Consider the following 17,468-nt stretch of genomic DNA (forward strand, 5'->3'; position numbering starts at 1 on the left):
CAAAAGAGAACAAGGTTGATGAAACATTATTTACAAGGGATAGGAGTCGGGTGGGCAGAAAGTCTCAATTTTGTTTAAGGGCAAAAATGACATTATTTTATGATGAGTAATAATTATAGATAAGTGTATAAGCTTTTACAGAATAGTTGCTGTGGAATTTTTATATAAGTATCTCTGTCTTATTTGTTATGTTTCTCCCAGCTAGTTCACATATTTTCAGGTTAGACCAGGAGTTCCCAACCTGGGTGATTTTGTTCATCATAGGAAATTTGGCAGTGTCTGGAAATGTTTTGTATTTTCTTTGTCACAACAAGGGAGGGAGAGGGGATCTTTGAGGGTTTTGGTTACTGGCTAGTGGGGGTGGAAGCCATGGATGCTTCTAAATATCCTACAATGCACAGGCAACCCCCTACAACAAAGAGTTATCCAGCTAAAATGTCAGTAGTACAAAGGTTGAGAAATCCAGGGTTCACAACAAAGGAAGTGCTATTTGCCTTAAAAAGCAGAGAACCAATCTTCTGAGTTGACTTGCAAGTTTGAATCAAATGTCTCCCTAAGCAACTGATTACTTGGTGGGGTGGTCGTGGTGGTGATGTGTGTATGTTTGTGTGTGCTGTGTATTTGTTTGCTTGTTTTCACCTGGGGTTATTGTTGTTTTGAATTAATTGCATTTCGTATCTTAAACTTCTGGATTTAGATAGAATTAAGCTGTATCAGCACTTTATATCTTTAATCTTATTTTTGCACATCTACACATTCAAATAATCAGAGATTTTTATAAACTCTGAAAACTGCTTTGGTTCTCAGAAAAAAATATTCAGAGCTCCACTGAATACCCATATAAATCATATGAATTTTGAATGACTATATAGTCCAGTGTCTGTAAACTCAATGTCTTTCTCTTTTTTTTTTTCCAGTAGGACACATCAATGGAGTACATTTGTGTATTGATTATTACTTATAAGATATTTTCAAATACATTTTCCCATTTAATACTTTTAAACTCAGTGTCATTTACTTATTATTATCATAATCTTTGTAAAAATGAAAAGATGGGCAGACAGGAAAAACTTCTCCAGCTCTTCTGGGGATATTAACTTTAAAATAAAATCAAAGATTCATTAGTTCATTTGAATTCAACAAATATTCATTAGGCTCCCTCAATGTGCCAGGAACTATAGTAAAGGACTTGCTAAGTTCTGAAATTAAAGCCAGAGTCAGTTTTGAATCCCATGAGAAAAGTGTTAGCCTTTTAGGATTAGAATATGGGTTCTTTGAGAAATTCCAGAACCGGAAAAAGATTTGTATTTCATATTTTAATAGCATAATGTTATTCACTCTTACAGAGTTGTTAAGAGGTGGAAATAACCATGGGGTGCAAGAGACAGTTTACTAATTTATATCCTTAAAGTGCTAGTAGTGCCAAAATTCTGAATTTGAATATCATATTCCTGTACCTAAGTATCTCTTTTCCTGACTGTACTGCCTGTGGATTATGGATCAGCAAAGAGAACAGTTGTATTTGTAATCATGTACACCTAAAGAATTATAAAATACCAATTTAGAAAAGATCTTTGAGATACCCGGCTTCTTAGTCCTCGGAGTCAGAGGATCCGAAGCACTTCTTAAGTCTGAGCCAATTACTAGGAGAGTTTTAAAAAAACACAAAACATCACCTATCCTTACTCCTAAATAGGTAGGCTTTTCCACCAAATTTCTCATCTGCCTTCCTCACAGACCTCATGTTTGATGACAAGCAGAGTGACTCATCAGTTTGTTGGGGACTCTGTCAGTTCCAGCTCTTGTCAGTCTTGCATTGTAGGAAACCCCTCAGCCCTAGCAAACTGAGACAATTGGTCACCCTAAGTTAACAAGAGACATAGAAATGTTTGTTATGTGTATAAGTATTGCTGATAATAAGACTGTTGTGTCATTTGCTAGTTTTCTTGTTGCAGGTTCACTAAAGTGAGCTTTGGCTTCCATCTTATCAGGGTGAGGTCACATTTTGATAAAATTTTAGTCTCTGTCTAAAAGGTCTGCTTAAAATTAATCCTTCCTATCTCCATTATTGCTGATTAGCTTTACCTGTATTTCTCATTTTCCTAGTTAGTAATTTCCTATTGTAAGGATGCTGCTTTTTACTCATTGTGGTCTTTCCTTTGGGTATTGCTTTTTTTTTAAATTGAAGTATAGTTGATTTACAGTATTATATTAGTTTCATATGTACAACACAGTGATTCTATATTTTATAGATTATACTTCATATATAGTTTTTATAAAATATTGGCTATATTCCCTGTCCTGTACATTACATTCTTGTAACTTATATTTATTTTATACCTAGTTGTTTGTGCCTCTTATCCCCTTCACCTATCCTGCCCCTCCCCCATCCCTCTACCCTCTGGTGACCTCTGGTTTATTCTCTGTATCTGTGAGTCTGTTTCCATTTTGTTATATTTGTTCATTTGTTTTATTTTTTAGATTCCACATATAGGTGAAAAATACACTATTTCTATTTCTCTGTCTGACTTATTTCATTAAGCATGACACTCCCCCAGATCCATCCATGTTGTTGTAAATGGCAACATTTCATTCTTTTTTATGGCTGAGTAATATTTCAGTATATGTGTGTGTGTATGTGTGTGTGTGTAATATTGTGTATATATAAAATCTTACTTATCCATTCATCTGTTGATAGACCCTTAGGTTGCTTCCATGTCTTGGCTACTATAAACAATGCTGCTATTACCTTTTAGCTTTTCTTCAGCCTGCTTAAATATTTTCTGAATGACCACCGGTTACCCAGAGTGGAAGTCTCCCTACAGTCAAGGGTTTTACAAGATATGAGAAAATACACAAGGGGTCATGGGCATGTTGATTAGGAAGAGATAGGAGATACTGCAACATCTCCCATGTATATAAGATGTATTTTAATTGATAGACAAAGATTATTTGTTTATCATGTCCCAATAACACCAGAAATAAGATCCTAGTCTTGAGCATAAGCCTTTGACAGATTTGCTAAGAGAACTAGATTTAACCCCTAAAGTTTGTGAAATTCCACTTTGAGTCTCTTAGTGCTTAGAAAAATAGACAGATGTTTTCATTAAAATGTGAGAATTTTCCATGTTCTTGACTTATGGCCTTAATATTAAAGGTACTTACCTGAGGATCCTAAGAATTTTTACCTCCACAATGATATACTGCTTCAAATACCAGAGAGTGGCTATAATAAATAAGTCAGAAAATACCAGTCATTGGTGGGAATTTAGAGAAATTTGAACCCTCCATAGATTGCTGCTAGGAATGTAAAATGGTGCAGCCATTTTGGAAAATAGTTTGGCATTTTTTTGAAGTGTTAAACATAGATATTTTATATCACCCAGCAGTTCTGCTCCTGGATCTCTATCCAGGGGAAATGTAAATTCTTATCTACACAAAGACTTGCACATGAATGTTCATGGCAGTGTTGTTAGTAATAGCTGAAAGTTAGAAACAACCCAGATGTCCATTGACTGGTGATGGATATACAAACTGGTATACCTGTAGAATGGAATACTACTTGCAATAAAAAAGAATGAAATCCTGATACATAATGTTGAACCTGTCAGTTGAACCTGAAAAGCATTGTGCTAAGTGAAAGAAGCCAGACACAAGAGATCACATATTGTATAATCTCGCTTATATGAAATGTCCAGAAAAGGCAAATCTAGACAGACAAAAAGTAGATTAGTTATTGCCTGAGGCTGGACATGTGAATGGAGAGTGACTACAAGTGGAGTGATGGAAGTTTCTACTATTAAATTGTGGTGATGGTTGCAGAATTCTGTACATTTATTAAAACTTGTTAAATTGTATACTTAAAACAACAGGTGAATTTTACAGTATGAAACAAAACAGGATATCTCAGTAGAGCTGTGTTTAAAAAGAACACAGCATGAAGCAATACAGAGTGAAAGGACAGCATAGCTTAAAAGACCAAGAAAATTTGAGATTGTGAGTGGAGGGATTTTGTGAAATCCTTGTTGTTTTTTGTGGTTGTTACTTTATGAAAAGAATTGAACCTGTGCTAATTGGCAGACATTCTCTGTCAGTGCATTTTGGATGGCATGATTCCTTTCTCTCAGTCTAGCTCTCTAGCACTCTCACACTGTCTCATCCCCCAGTAACCATTTGGTGACATTTAGAGCAAGAGTACAAATGCATTTTCTTGATGTTAGTTTGATCAGAGTTTGGGGTCCCCACACAGTGAGAGAATAAAAACTGAGGAGAATTCTTACAATAAGATTCCTGGAATCTTACTATCCAGGAATAATGACATCCCTTATCCTCTCCTCCCTCCACTGAAATCACCTGCAGTGAGGGAGAGCAGAGGCTGGAGTCCACGATCAGACTCCAGCAGAACAGAAGTCAGCTGTCCCAGCCCACCTGCTCCAGGCAGAGCGTGGGCAGAGGAGGGAAGAGGTAGACAGTTGTAAAGGGCAAAAGAGAGGACAACCGATTAAAATTTTCTTGGTGAGATTTCTTAAGATGCTTGTCTGCTTATCACTCATTGAAGTTCTGAGACCAGTCTGGCTCCCACATTGGCACTCCCTCTCCTCCCCCTGCTACCATGGCCCTCTGCCCACACCCGGCTCATTTTCCATTGCTATACCTGGAATTCAGCCCTTTGTAGAAGTGAGGGACCAAATCAAAGCCTGCAAATGGAATGTGTGGGTTATTTACGGATTGTTGCCGAGCAAATTTAATCACTGGCCTGCTGTAACTCCATCATCATTTCCCTTGACGAGAACATCATAGACTTAAATTTTGCAAAGGAGGGAGAAGTGGCCATAATCCAACTCTAACAGTAACAGCCAATTCTGCTGTGATGGGAAGAGGCGCTGTATTAGTGCCAATACATTAACCAACCTTCCAATTGTAGCGGGGAAACTGATTGCCATTACAATTCCCACGACACTTCTCCATGAAGGTAACAGAACTGCTTGAATGAGCGTTCATTTCCAGCTCTGCTGTAGTGTCTGTGTGTGTGTGTGTGTGTGTGTGTGTGTGTGTGCGCGTGCGTGCGCGAGCAAATGACTGGTTAAGACCTGAGAGTAGGCATGAAAGCTAGACATTTCTGAATTGTTCTTTTGCCACTAGTTGTGTGATCTTGGGCAAGTCAGTCAGCTACTATGAAACTTGGGCTGTATTTGTAATATGAGAATAAAATAGTACTTATTAGTTGATTAAACAGGACCACAGGTTCTTAAACACTCCTCCCATCAAGAGATGAAGTCTGTCCCCTCCCTCTAATCTAAGTGGGCTCTGTGTCTACTTTGGCTGACAGAATATGGCGGAAGTGACACTGCCAATTTCTGGGCAGAGGCCTTTAAAGATTGGCAGCTTCTACTTCCTGGCTTGCTGGGAGTCCCAAGCTTCCATTTAAGAAGTCTGACTATGCTGAAACTACCAAGCTGGAGAAGCCATCATCTATCAGTGTTTTAATCAACTGTCCCAGCAGAGTTCATTCTTCCAGCCACCCCAGCACATCAGGCATGTGAATGAAGCCATCTTGGATTCTCCAAATAAGTCTGACCACCAACTGAACATTGCATGTGACCTCAGCTGATAGCTGTGGACAGGAGAATTGCCTGCTAAGCCTCGTTCGCTTTCCTTGGCCACGAATTCATGAGATAAATTAATTGCTGCATTAAGCTGCTAAGTTTGGGGAGATTTTGAGCCAATAATCAAAACACCCACCACAAAGCTGTTGAAAAGATTATGTAGAATAATAAAAGTGTTCATTAAATAGTGTTTTTAATGCTATTTTATTAATGATAAGATGATACTAATAAAAAGGAACATATTCTAGCCTTGCCTAAATATATATAAACAAAAACTGACCTCTTTTAAATAATTCAGAGGGCTAAAATCCTTGCTGAACTTCAGGTTTTGTCTTTAACAACAGATGAAATGTGAACTTGCCTGGAATAATTGCAGAGTCCCACATATCAGGTAAAGTACGCATTTAGAGGGAACTTCCAATATGCTGGGCACCAAACACATTTTCTCATTTAAATTTTGTAGCATCCTTATGATGTCTTAAAATGGACTCAGAGAGGTTGAGTAACTTGCCCAAAGTTTCACAGCTATAAAGTGATGGAACTGAAGTCTGAACACATGGCTGTCTGCCTCAGAGGCAGAGAAGAGGCCCTGAATTGAGTAGGGTCTTATAGGACATATAAGTGTAGAATGACAGAAGGAGGAAAGCCTGGAGGCTCTGTAAGGATAAGGATGTCTGCCCTGGGAGTGGAGAGGTAAGGAGATTAGCTGCAATCTTCTCTGAAGAGCCGGGGGAAATGAACTCCAATCAGCAGAATCTCATTCTCAGAGCTGACAGCAATCTCTGAGTTCCTACCTCGCATCCACGAGTCGGCCCTGATGAAGAAGTGTGTGGTAATGGGCCTGGAAAGACAAGTTGGGTGCTAGAAATTAGGGGAAGAGTGATTGAAAGCTCAGATGTTGTTTTAGGAGTCTCTGTTTCTGCTAAAGTCTGACTTTCATCTCCTCTCTTGGCTTTCGGCAAAGCAAATGCTGGCAGAGAACAAAGACCGCTTCCTTGAGTGCCTGAGGGACACAGCCAATATCAAAGTTGATGAAGAAACAGATTGGACCTGTCAGGGTCTCTTCTGAATTTCTTGCTAAATCATTGTAGTCCATGACCTAAAATAACCCCCACATGGAAACTTCTAGCCCATTCTTGCCTCCAATCCTCTGTGAGCAACAAGACTTCTTGCAGCCTCTTGCAGCTCTGAATTGGGCCCAGGAGGCAGGAGGTTCATGGCTGACAACACCAAGAAGCCCAGGCTCGGTAGTCTACCCCTGCTGACTTGCTGGAACACAGAGCCTCGTGCTGCGCTTGACTCCTCAACTCACTCCCCTCCTCCCTGATGTTCTCGTATCATCCCCAAGTACTTTGACCTTAGAAATAGTGCCTCATTGATTCCATCAAACTTTCTCTTCTACCCTCACCGTCACAAATGTGCACAAATTAGGAAATCCTCATGCTAGCTCCTCTCCAGTCTCTAGCTTTGGAACAGTAACTGGGTATAGCAGCTAAAATAAAAGCCCAAACCATCCTAAGCAATTATGTTAACAAAGTAAAAAGAATAGGGAAAGAAAAAATGTCCAGCTGGATTAAATAAGTTCCCTTAGAGTTAAAGCAACTTTCTTTTCTCTGGAGGCTCTTTTTCTAGAATATCATAAGGACAATTTTAAAGGATAATCAATCTCTAATGCTGCTCATCTTATATTTGTTGGAGAAATAAATCTACAGCACAAAACATTGTTGCTAATTAAATATGATAGATATTACAAAGTAAGAATTAGATCTGGACTTAAAGCCTATTTAAAAGGATGATCTTCAGTAGCTCTTGAAGGCAAGTTACTCATTACTTAATCTGCAACATAGCAGGAACAGAAAGGCTCATTTGAGAGGAGTCATCCAATATCTTGGCTCTGCTTTCTCTTCTGAAATTTTGTTGAAGTTCCATTCCAGGTTACAGTGTTACAATATCTAGTTGAGGACCTGCAACCTATTTCTCCATAGAGGGAAAACCTTATATTTATTACTTTTCCCTGAATTTAGTGAAGTGACCTAGAATGCTCATTCCTAACAGCAAAGATCAGCCTTTTTGTTCAGTTCTTCTATTTTTTGTGTTTTTTTTACCCAGCAATTCATTTCACTGTCCACAGAGTTAGATGATGAAAAGATACAGGTACCCCTATGTTCATTTCTCACCCATTTGGGTGTATTAGTGAGATTTCTTGGCTCATTTTTTTTTTCCTGCCAGAATGGCTTCTTGGTGATGGGAAGGGGATGTAAGAATATTGTGCCATGATATTCCAGAATCTTGTTTCTTTCTTAACATTTATGGAACAGTGTGCCTCTTGTAGTTGCTGCTAATGAAGTTTTGTTGTGGCTATGGTGGATGCAGTTAGATGTTTAGGAAGGAAGAGTCTGTGATCTGTATATACCCAATTATTTTTATGTGAAAATATCTGGTCCATATAATTCCAGAAATTTCCCTCCCAAATCACCAACCCTCCTTATTACCTAATGATTATATGAATTGCTACCATTATTCAATAAACTCTGGGTATTCTATGAGCTTTTCACGTGTTGGTAGCTTTAGTATTCCCAGCAACTGTGTAGGGCAGCTACTTTTATCGTATCATTTTTCAGATAAGACACTTAGGAACAATATGACTAAATAACTTTCCGAAATTTCCCAGACAGACAGTGCCAGGTGGGATCAAGTTTGGGTCCTAGGCATTCTGGAATCTGTGCCTGCCACCTTAAGCACTGTGTTGTTTTCCTTCTAGAATTCAGAAGGATGAAGGAACCAGCTGTGTTCCATCAAATATTGCATTTGCCAAGCACACATCTTTGTGTCAGTGCCTGCCTTTATCCAAATTTGGCCTGTATAGTACCGATTTTTCACTTTAAGTGCTTAGAAGTTGCATGAGGGCTAGATTTACACATGTGGTGGTGACATCATTCCAGAGACTTTCAGTATCTTGTGTCATAATAGAGTGAGCCTTACTCCTGGGTCTTAGTTGGCCTACATGGATAGCAGGGCTGGGTCTTCTGTTCTTTAAAAAACTGTAATACTCTACTGTCACCTACCTAATGAAAACAGCCAGTATTTATTTGGACTTGCAATGCTTTATCTCTCCACTTGCTTCGGAGAATAAGTATCTCGCTGTCCTCAGTTCATTGCTTTTCACACTTTGTTTTTCCAGGTGCAATACATATTCCTCATTCTGCTGGATTCCTCCATATGGACCAGGAATGAGCTATTCTTTGATGAGTAAATGAAGGAAGAAAGATAGAACTGACAGCAGTGAGCAGAGATAACTTGTGTCTGTTTGCCCCAATAGCTTTCTTAGGACATCATTTCAGAACTTTGGCTAGAGCCATGGAAAAAATAAATGAAAACATGAGTGAGAGTTTGAGTCGTTCTTCTAAATAAATAATTGTTCCCATTCCTTCTCCCAACCAATATGTCAGCATAAAGTCTCCCTTGACCCAGGAACGAAGAATTATATTAGTGATCAGTAAATGCATCACACTCAGAAGGGAAAAAAATGACATAACGTGCCAGAGAGAACAAGTCATCTGAGAATCTGGTCGGGGGCGGGGGGCGGTGGTCCAGGGACTGACTGATTTTATATGGGCAGCATCTCATTCCATGGATGGTTCACACTCTGTACTGATGTCAGTGCCGGAAAGACAGGCTTTTATTAGTAAAAGTACTTCAGAGTCCAGTGTAAAAAGAAGCCAAGGTATTGTTCTACAGTGTGAGCCCTGTCTAGATTCTGAAAAGAGTGAGATCAGAGAAAAATACTAGTTACTCTTCCATGTTTCTCACAGGCAAAGAAAGGAAAAGCTGAACCATGTACCCTTAATGGCCCTAGACCTGGTTGATTCTGGATAATAAAGCAAAATTTCCAGGTGGCTAGGTTGTAAAGAACAGTGATTTACACAGTCTATAGTTGGATTATGTAACTTACCTCTCTCTCCAAGGAAATGTGAAGAGGGGCTTGTGTGTGGTATTATTTAGGTTGTGGAGACAAGAGAGGACAGTTTTGAAGCATCCAGGTACTGGTGCTTGCCTGTGATGGTACGCTGAGCTCTGCTGCTTACTGTGTGATTCTGCATTACTTGCTTAAGTTCTCTGAGTTTCTTTGTCATTAAAATGAGTATATTGACATTAATTCATTGGGTTGTTGGAAGGATTAAATAAAGTAATAGTCTCTTGAATAGTAATAGTTTCTGGCACAATGAGCACTCACTTATAGTTGTTTTTTTTTTTTTAATTGAAGTGCAGTCAGTTATAATGTGTCAGTTTCTGGTGTACAGCATAATGTCCCAGTCATGCATATAGGAACGTACATTCGTTTTCATATTCTTTTTCGTTAAAGGTTATTACAAGGTATTGAATGTAGTTCCCTATGCTATACAACAGAAACTTTTTAAAATCTATTTTTATATATAGTGGCTAACATTTGTAAATCTCAAACTCCCAAATTTATCCCTTCTCACCCCTTTTCCCCAGTAACCATAAGATTTTTTACTATGTTTGCGAGTCTGTTTCTGTTTTGTAGATGAGCACTCACTTATCGTTAATAACAAAAATTACTATCATTATCTTGTGACTGTCTTATGTAAGAGACCTCCCCACCCCCACTCAGAGATGTCATCCATATAGAACATAGGCATTTGGAAGTAACCACCATTGCCCATCAGGTTTTTTTTTTTTTTTTTTTGGTCCCTTTATTCTTTTCCACGTGCTTCCTCCTCCATTTCATGACTATGCCCCATGCCCAGGTCCAACACCATGGTAACCCTGGCTGTGAAGACTTGCTAAGTCTTAAACCTCTCAGACCCTCAGTTTACTCACCTGTAAAATTTACACAATGCCCATTCTGTCTTAACAAATTCAGAACAGGCTTGTATCTTTTGCCCTTGAGTCTAACCTAATTTTTTTAAATTGAAGTATTAGGTACAATGTGTCAGTTTGTAGTGTACAGCACAATGTCCCAGTCATGCATATACATATATAGATTCACTTTCATTTTTTTTCATTAAAGGTTATAATTTTGTTTTTAAAGAAAGTAAAAGATTACCAAACTCAAAAAAGAATACCCTCAAAAAGTCACTTGATTGCCCCAAACCACACCTCAGGCTGAAGGCCGTCAAAGGAGTTACAAAAACAGTCGTATATAAAGGCTTATTCAATGAATTTCATGGAACCAATGAGGTATGCAGTGCACACCTGCCTCTTAGGATTAATTCTCAGGTTACAGTGAAGCTCAGAAAATTGCTATTTCTTGACCTAAAAGGAGGTTAAAACACTTTGGGTGGAAATCGATTCACTTTAAGGTTTTTAGCAGTGTTCATATTTTGTACAAGTCTGGATGACAGGGCTGGTTTCAGTTGGCACTTTATGTAGCTGTGGTCGGAAGCTCATCACATAGAAAGTGGAATCTCAATGAGTGTTTAACAAGATGGGTTGTTTCCTTTGTTTCACTTGTCAGATGAAAAGGGAACATGCCCCAGACCTCCAACCTGGCTGCAGATATAGGGAGCCTTACACATGTCTGCTCTGTAAGATGTGGCAAAGTGATTGCCGGGAAAATAAAATTAATTTTTCCTGCTGCTTTTATTTTTCCTTTGCTAGGTGAATTTATGTTACACTTGGTCAAATAGCATTATGTCCAATGAGGGAAATGAGGTGTGAGGGAATCATTCAATAAAAAATGATAAATCGTAAAAGATCATTTCGAGAAAAATGCTGTTAGTAGGAGTTTGAGAAGTATGAAGGTCTTTTTTCATAGGGTTTTAGGAAATGCTATCACAGGAAATTGCACCATTTATATAGTTGTTCTTCTCTTCCTTGAAAGATAGTGATACATTTCAAATGGAATTAAATAAGAAATAATGCAGGCTGTCAGTCACCACCTGAGGCTGGTTGGGAAAATTGCTTTCTGAGGGGACAAAGTATGATCGTAATCATGACCAGCAAATCAGAAAACAAAATCCCAATTATGAGAATGATTTCAATGACTCACATGTGACCAGTGGGAAATAAAGAATGCCAGGATAAGATAAACCAAGGAGTAGGGAGGATGTAGAGAAATGGGAAACCTTCATGCACTTCTGTGGAAGAGAAAATGGTGCAGCTATTTTGAGGAATAATTTGGTAGTATTGAGAGAAATTGAATATGTGCACATTGTAAGGTCCAGCAACTGCAGTCAAGTGTGTACTTGAGAAAATGTCTTGCCCAGGTACACAGTGTTATGAGGTACACAGTGCCCAGGTACGAGAAAGTTACTGATAGCATTGTTTGGAATAGCAAAGAGATGAAAACAAACTAGAAATAAGTAGAAAAAAAATATATGTAATGTAAAGTATTCTTATGAGGACCTACTTCATAAGATTCCAAAAAAACTGAACTAGCTGTACATATATTAAAGTAATAGATCAAAATGTTATTAACAATAAACCGGATGGCTGTGTAGCTCAATGCTGTCTGTGCAAATAAAATTATACAAAGCATTGCTAGATATTATACATAGATATGCATATACATAAAAAATAACTTGTGGGAGGTGGATCCCAAGCACAAGCATGCAGAAAAGCTGACTTTGAGGGGGGGTAATATGAAATGAAATAAAACATAAAAAGAGGACAAATTTGAACCAATGATAATATATTAATGACATAATGTTGCAATGAGGAGGTAAGATAAATCTAGTTCTATGCTCAGAAGTCAAAAGTTACATTTATATCTATATATAAAGGATATGTTTATCTATATCTATACATATATAAAAAGATATGTCCATCTGTCTGTCTATCTATTACCAATCTCTCTCTCCACGTATATAACAGTATTGAGTTAGACTGTGGTAGTGTTATATCCCTAAGGGAAAATGAGAAACGTTGGGATGATTATTCCCCAAATGAGAAAAGTTTGCAAAGAATGCCAGAAAACAGATGTCTGCTTCCCTCAAACCCTGGAACCTTGGAGAAATAAAATGAAAGTGATAAGATAAAGTGGAGTTATTCAGAGAAATTAAATGTTTCGAAAAAGCCTTTCCCAAGGGATTTATAAAAATTGAAAACATTTATTGGTTAAAATCAGGCCGATGATGACTCTTCCATTGAAACTCTTGAGCACTTAAAGAAACAGAATATTTAGCGTGGAGAATACAGGACTTAAGAGAGCTGGGACACCAGTTACATTAATGATCAAGATACTTTTTTCTTGTTTAGTAAGACACAATTAGGGCAATTAGAAAAATAACAGAAAGGATTAAATAAGAGTAAGGTGAAAATTTCTATCTACCTTTTCTAATGCAATAAATTGGGCATTGTGGATTATAATATCTCTATTGCTTGACACCTTCCAGGGATGTTGTGGAAGGTGACCAGAGACAGAGGGTGAACAGACTGGCCCAATAAAATCTTCCATCTTTAATAGTCTTTGACGCTATACAAGTTAAGCTGCACCCGTTTTAGAAGTTACTGAACATGATGTGGCTTTCTTGGTGGTACTGGCGTTTTTATATTGAGAGATAAAATTTTTATTGAAGTATAATTGATTTGTAACATTGTATTAGTTGAGATATAAATTTTTAATTATTAAAAATTAAAGTCCAAACAATCTTATGTATTGAGAGACCTTGGTATACAACTTTTCCTCCTGTGGTTACTGGTGAATCATCTTTACAGGAATTGCCCAAATAGCTCAGATAATTACAGAAAAACTGTACTGCTAATATCAGTAGAAATCCTGCTCTCTCTGACCACCCACACTAGAAAAAGCAAATGACATCCTCTTCTAACCTTAAATATTTAATTTAAAAAGTTTTTCCATTACCAATTCAGAGTTGAGATTTTAACTGCTGTAAGAAAATGCCCAAAGTATAATTCAAATGTCATTTTTTAAGGAATTGTAGAGCTATTTTACTAACCTACAAGGCATAGGGAGGTGGGACAGAATCCTTTGTGTTTCAGGAAAATTAGACATGTGATCTGACATCCTTGGGAAGCACCTAAAAGCTTGTAGGTAGTCTGAGAGACAATTCCCGAATGATGAGGAAACAGGAGTTGAAGTTACAAAAGAAAGAGCAGATTTGAGAGTATTAATTTTGGAGGAAAGATAGTTCTGAAAGAACCACAAGATAAAAATCTAGCATTATAATTGCTAACTCAAAACTAAATCACCTGTTTCTAAATGCCTTTCCATTACACCTTTATTTGTCTTCACAATGTGCATGTTCTTGCAGGGACAAAGATAATAGCATTATCTAAACATTTCTCAGTTGCCTCGGTTCTAGCTCTGCCATCAGCCTCTATCCTTGTTCTGACCCCCTGAAGACTCCACAGTATATCTACCTTCCTCTTTGGATCAGGTCTTTAGAAGGAGATGGCCTCAAATACCAAAGTCATGATAATGAAGAGCCGAGATGCTATCACTGGGGGCACAAGTCCCAGGCTATGACTTCCTACAGTAAGATGATCAGAGCCTGCGTGCAGGTGTGTCATGAGGCCAAGTGAATGTTTATCAAGAAATATATTATCCGTGTAGAGAAAAAAATGTGACAATGAATATATATATGTTCATGTATAACTGAAAAATTGTGTTCTACACTGGAATTTGACACAACATTGTAAAATGATAAATCAATAAAAAATGTTTTAAAAAAAAGAAATATATTATCTGTGTAGAACGCAGAGTTGTCTGGATGTAGACATTAAACACATATAAGTTGTATATATGAAATGTATACATGTATTTATATACATATGATTTATACATATGAAATTGGTCTGGCAGACGAGCTTCTATCAAATAGGATAACTTAATAAGGATCAATACTGAGGTGGCTCCTCTTGACGTGGGATGTTTGTTCCCCATTCCTGAGGCCACCTTCCACGAGAGGTGAGCTCTATCTGTGTAATACCCCTGACCTTCCTCTACCTTTTACTCCCTCTGCCCCAGGGAAGGTATAATAGTTCCCAAATTGGTACAATTGAGAAGAAAAAGCCAAACATGCTTGATCTAGCTCCCCCTTTTGTCTCTTGTGATCACATCTGGCCTTAAAGGTCTGGAGCCCTTCTCGGTCCCTTTCACTGATAGTCTCCCCAGGTCCAGAGTTGCTACCAGATAGGATGGGAAAGTCTGGTCGTTCCTGAAGTTCAAGATTGGGAAACCCATGTGGCCTGATCCTAAGCTATATCTTCCCAAAGCCATTAACACAAATGATAGCCATAATTTGACCTTTCATTAGCCTTAGCTTTTTGTCCTGTTCATCAGTTTACTCAGAGCCTAGTACAAGGGTGAGAGATAATGCCAGTGAGGTGTTAAAAGGCCCCGTGTTTGAACAGACAGGATTATAGTGACTCTGGGTTACATGGTAGAAACAGCCACTTCTTTTCTCAGGGAGAAGAGCTTGCACCTGAGTTCAGCAGCTCACAAGACAGAAAGCTTTTTATCTCTAGCAAGGTGGGTGCAACTTTCTTTGGATCCCAGGTTTTCTGTGTTCTGGGTTGTTGGTCTTAGCAGTAGGTCCTCTGAAAAGCTAACACCTGAACTGAGACTACCTCACCCCCAAATACTCTGTCACCCTCCTGTTGACCTGTGTGTGTTCTTACCAGACGGGAGAGTAACACGAGGCAGAGTCCCATTAGGGCACAGAGCCACTCAGTGTCCAGCGGAGTCTGACCTATGGAATGACTCTGCCTTATCTTGAAAACCCTTGACAGAAGTTTCCCCAGTCAAGTCCATTTTTTAACCCTTATTGTATGTTCTGGACTTTACTTTTACCCACCTTTCACAAAACTCCAGTCGATATTATTCTTGTTTTGAGCATAATTTACATCTAGTACAATTCGTTAATTTTAAATGTACAATTTGTTTAGTTGTGACAAATGTACACGTTTCATGTTACCACCACCACTATCAAGATACAGATGGCTTCACTTTCCACCACCCCTGGCAAGACTCCTTTGTTCTGCTTTGCAATGAATCTCTTCCTCTCACTTGTTGTTTATCTATTTTACATATAGTAGTGTGTATCTGTTAATCTCAAACTCCTGATTTATCCCTCCTCCCCCTTTCCCCTTTGGTAACCATAAGTTTATTTTCTATGTCTGTGAGTCTATTTCTGTTTTGTAAATAAGTTCATTTGTTTCAGTTTTTTAAAGTCCACATGTAAGCGAAGTCATGATATTCATCCTTTGGTGGTTTTAATATGCGTTTACCTGAAGATCTTAAACAGCTTTTCATCTATGTGCAAGGTATCTTTGTTGAAGTGTCTGTTCAAATCTCTGCTTTTTTTGTTGTTGTGTAGCTTGTCTTCTTATTATTATGTTTAAGAGGTTTTTAAAAATATATATATTCTGCATACAAGCCCTTTATCATATATATATATAAATAATTGGAAATATTAACTGCCAGTCATTGGCTTGATTTTTATTTCTTAACTGAATCATTCAAAGAAAATAAGGCTATAGTGTGATGAATGCCAATTTATCAGTTTTTTTTCATGGTTTCTGCTTTTTGCATCTTATGTAAGAAATATTTGCCTTACCCAAAATTTCAGAGTTTCTTGCTTATTTTTTTGTTCTAAAGATTTTATAATTTGGGCTTTTATATTTAGGTTTAAGTTTTTTTTGTATACTATGCAAAATTGTCTTTGTTAGTTTTTGCTGTTTGTTTATTTTCACGTAGATGGCTATTCCAGCATCTTTTGTTGAAAAAAGTATCTTTTTACTACTAGATTACTTTGGTACTTTGTTGAATATTAACTGACCATATATATGTGTGTGGATCTATTCCTGGACTCTATTCTGTTCCATTGCTACTTATATATGTCTTTCTTTGTAGCAAAACCACATTCTATTATCTACTATGGCTTTCTAGTAAACCTTTAAATCAGATACTATGAGTGCTTCAATTTTGCTCTTTTTTAAAAAACTATTTTGGTTATTCTAGGTTCTTGGCATTTACGTATAAATTTTAAAATCACAATGTCCATTTCTGCAACAAGGCCAGCTGAGATTTTGTTTGGTGTTACATTGCCTCTATATATCAATTTGGAGAGAACTGACACCTTAACAATATTAAGACTTCTGGTCCAGGAACATGGTATATCTCTCCATTTATTTTGGTTTGCTTTAATTTCTCCAGCAATGTTTTATAGTTTTTAGTGAATAGATCTTGCATGTGTTTTTCTAACTATATCCTCAAATATTTTATACTTTTGTTGTTATGGAAATGTTTAATTTATGAATGTGTTTGCTAATTTAAATTTCCAGGTTTTTTGTGTTTATTTTTGCTAGTAGGAGAAATAAGATTAATTTTTGTATATTAGAAATTTTACACTGTTGTTTGACAGATTCTGCTGTATTCCTTCAAAGAGTGTTGGGTTTTGTTTTAGTACATAGCTAAATTAATTTGAACCAGTTAGATATTTTAGAAACCTGTTTCAAGCTTTGTTAGGGTATTCCCAAAGTGACCTGGAGTCTAGGGCTTTCAACTCCACAACTAAGGTGATGCTCTTCCAAGTATTCTATCAATGCTTCATGCATCACAAAGTCCTTTAACTCCAGCTGGTTCAAAAGTGAACTATTCCTAGAGTTCTGTATAAGCTCTGGAAACTGTCCTTACCCTGGCATCAGGTGGTTTTTCTCTCCCTTATCCGCGGATCAGTAGTAGTCATCTAAAACTTCACGGGGAGCTTGCTCTCTGTACAATTTTTTCCTTTCTGAGGCACTGCCTCACAACTTCTAGCTACCTCTGTTTCCCCAACTCAACAAGAACACTGTGCTCCTTAGGGCTCCCCCTCTTTGTGCTGTGGCCTGAAACATTTTTCAGGCAGTAACGTGGGACAGTCTTTGGACTCATCT

Source organism: Camelus ferus, chromosome 4 (genome assembly GCF_009834535.1).
Source record: "Camelus ferus isolate YT-003-E chromosome 4, BCGSAC_Cfer_1.0, whole genome shotgun sequence".
Taxonomy (NCBI): Eukaryota; Metazoa; Chordata; class Mammalia; order Artiodactyla; family Camelidae; genus Camelus; species Camelus ferus.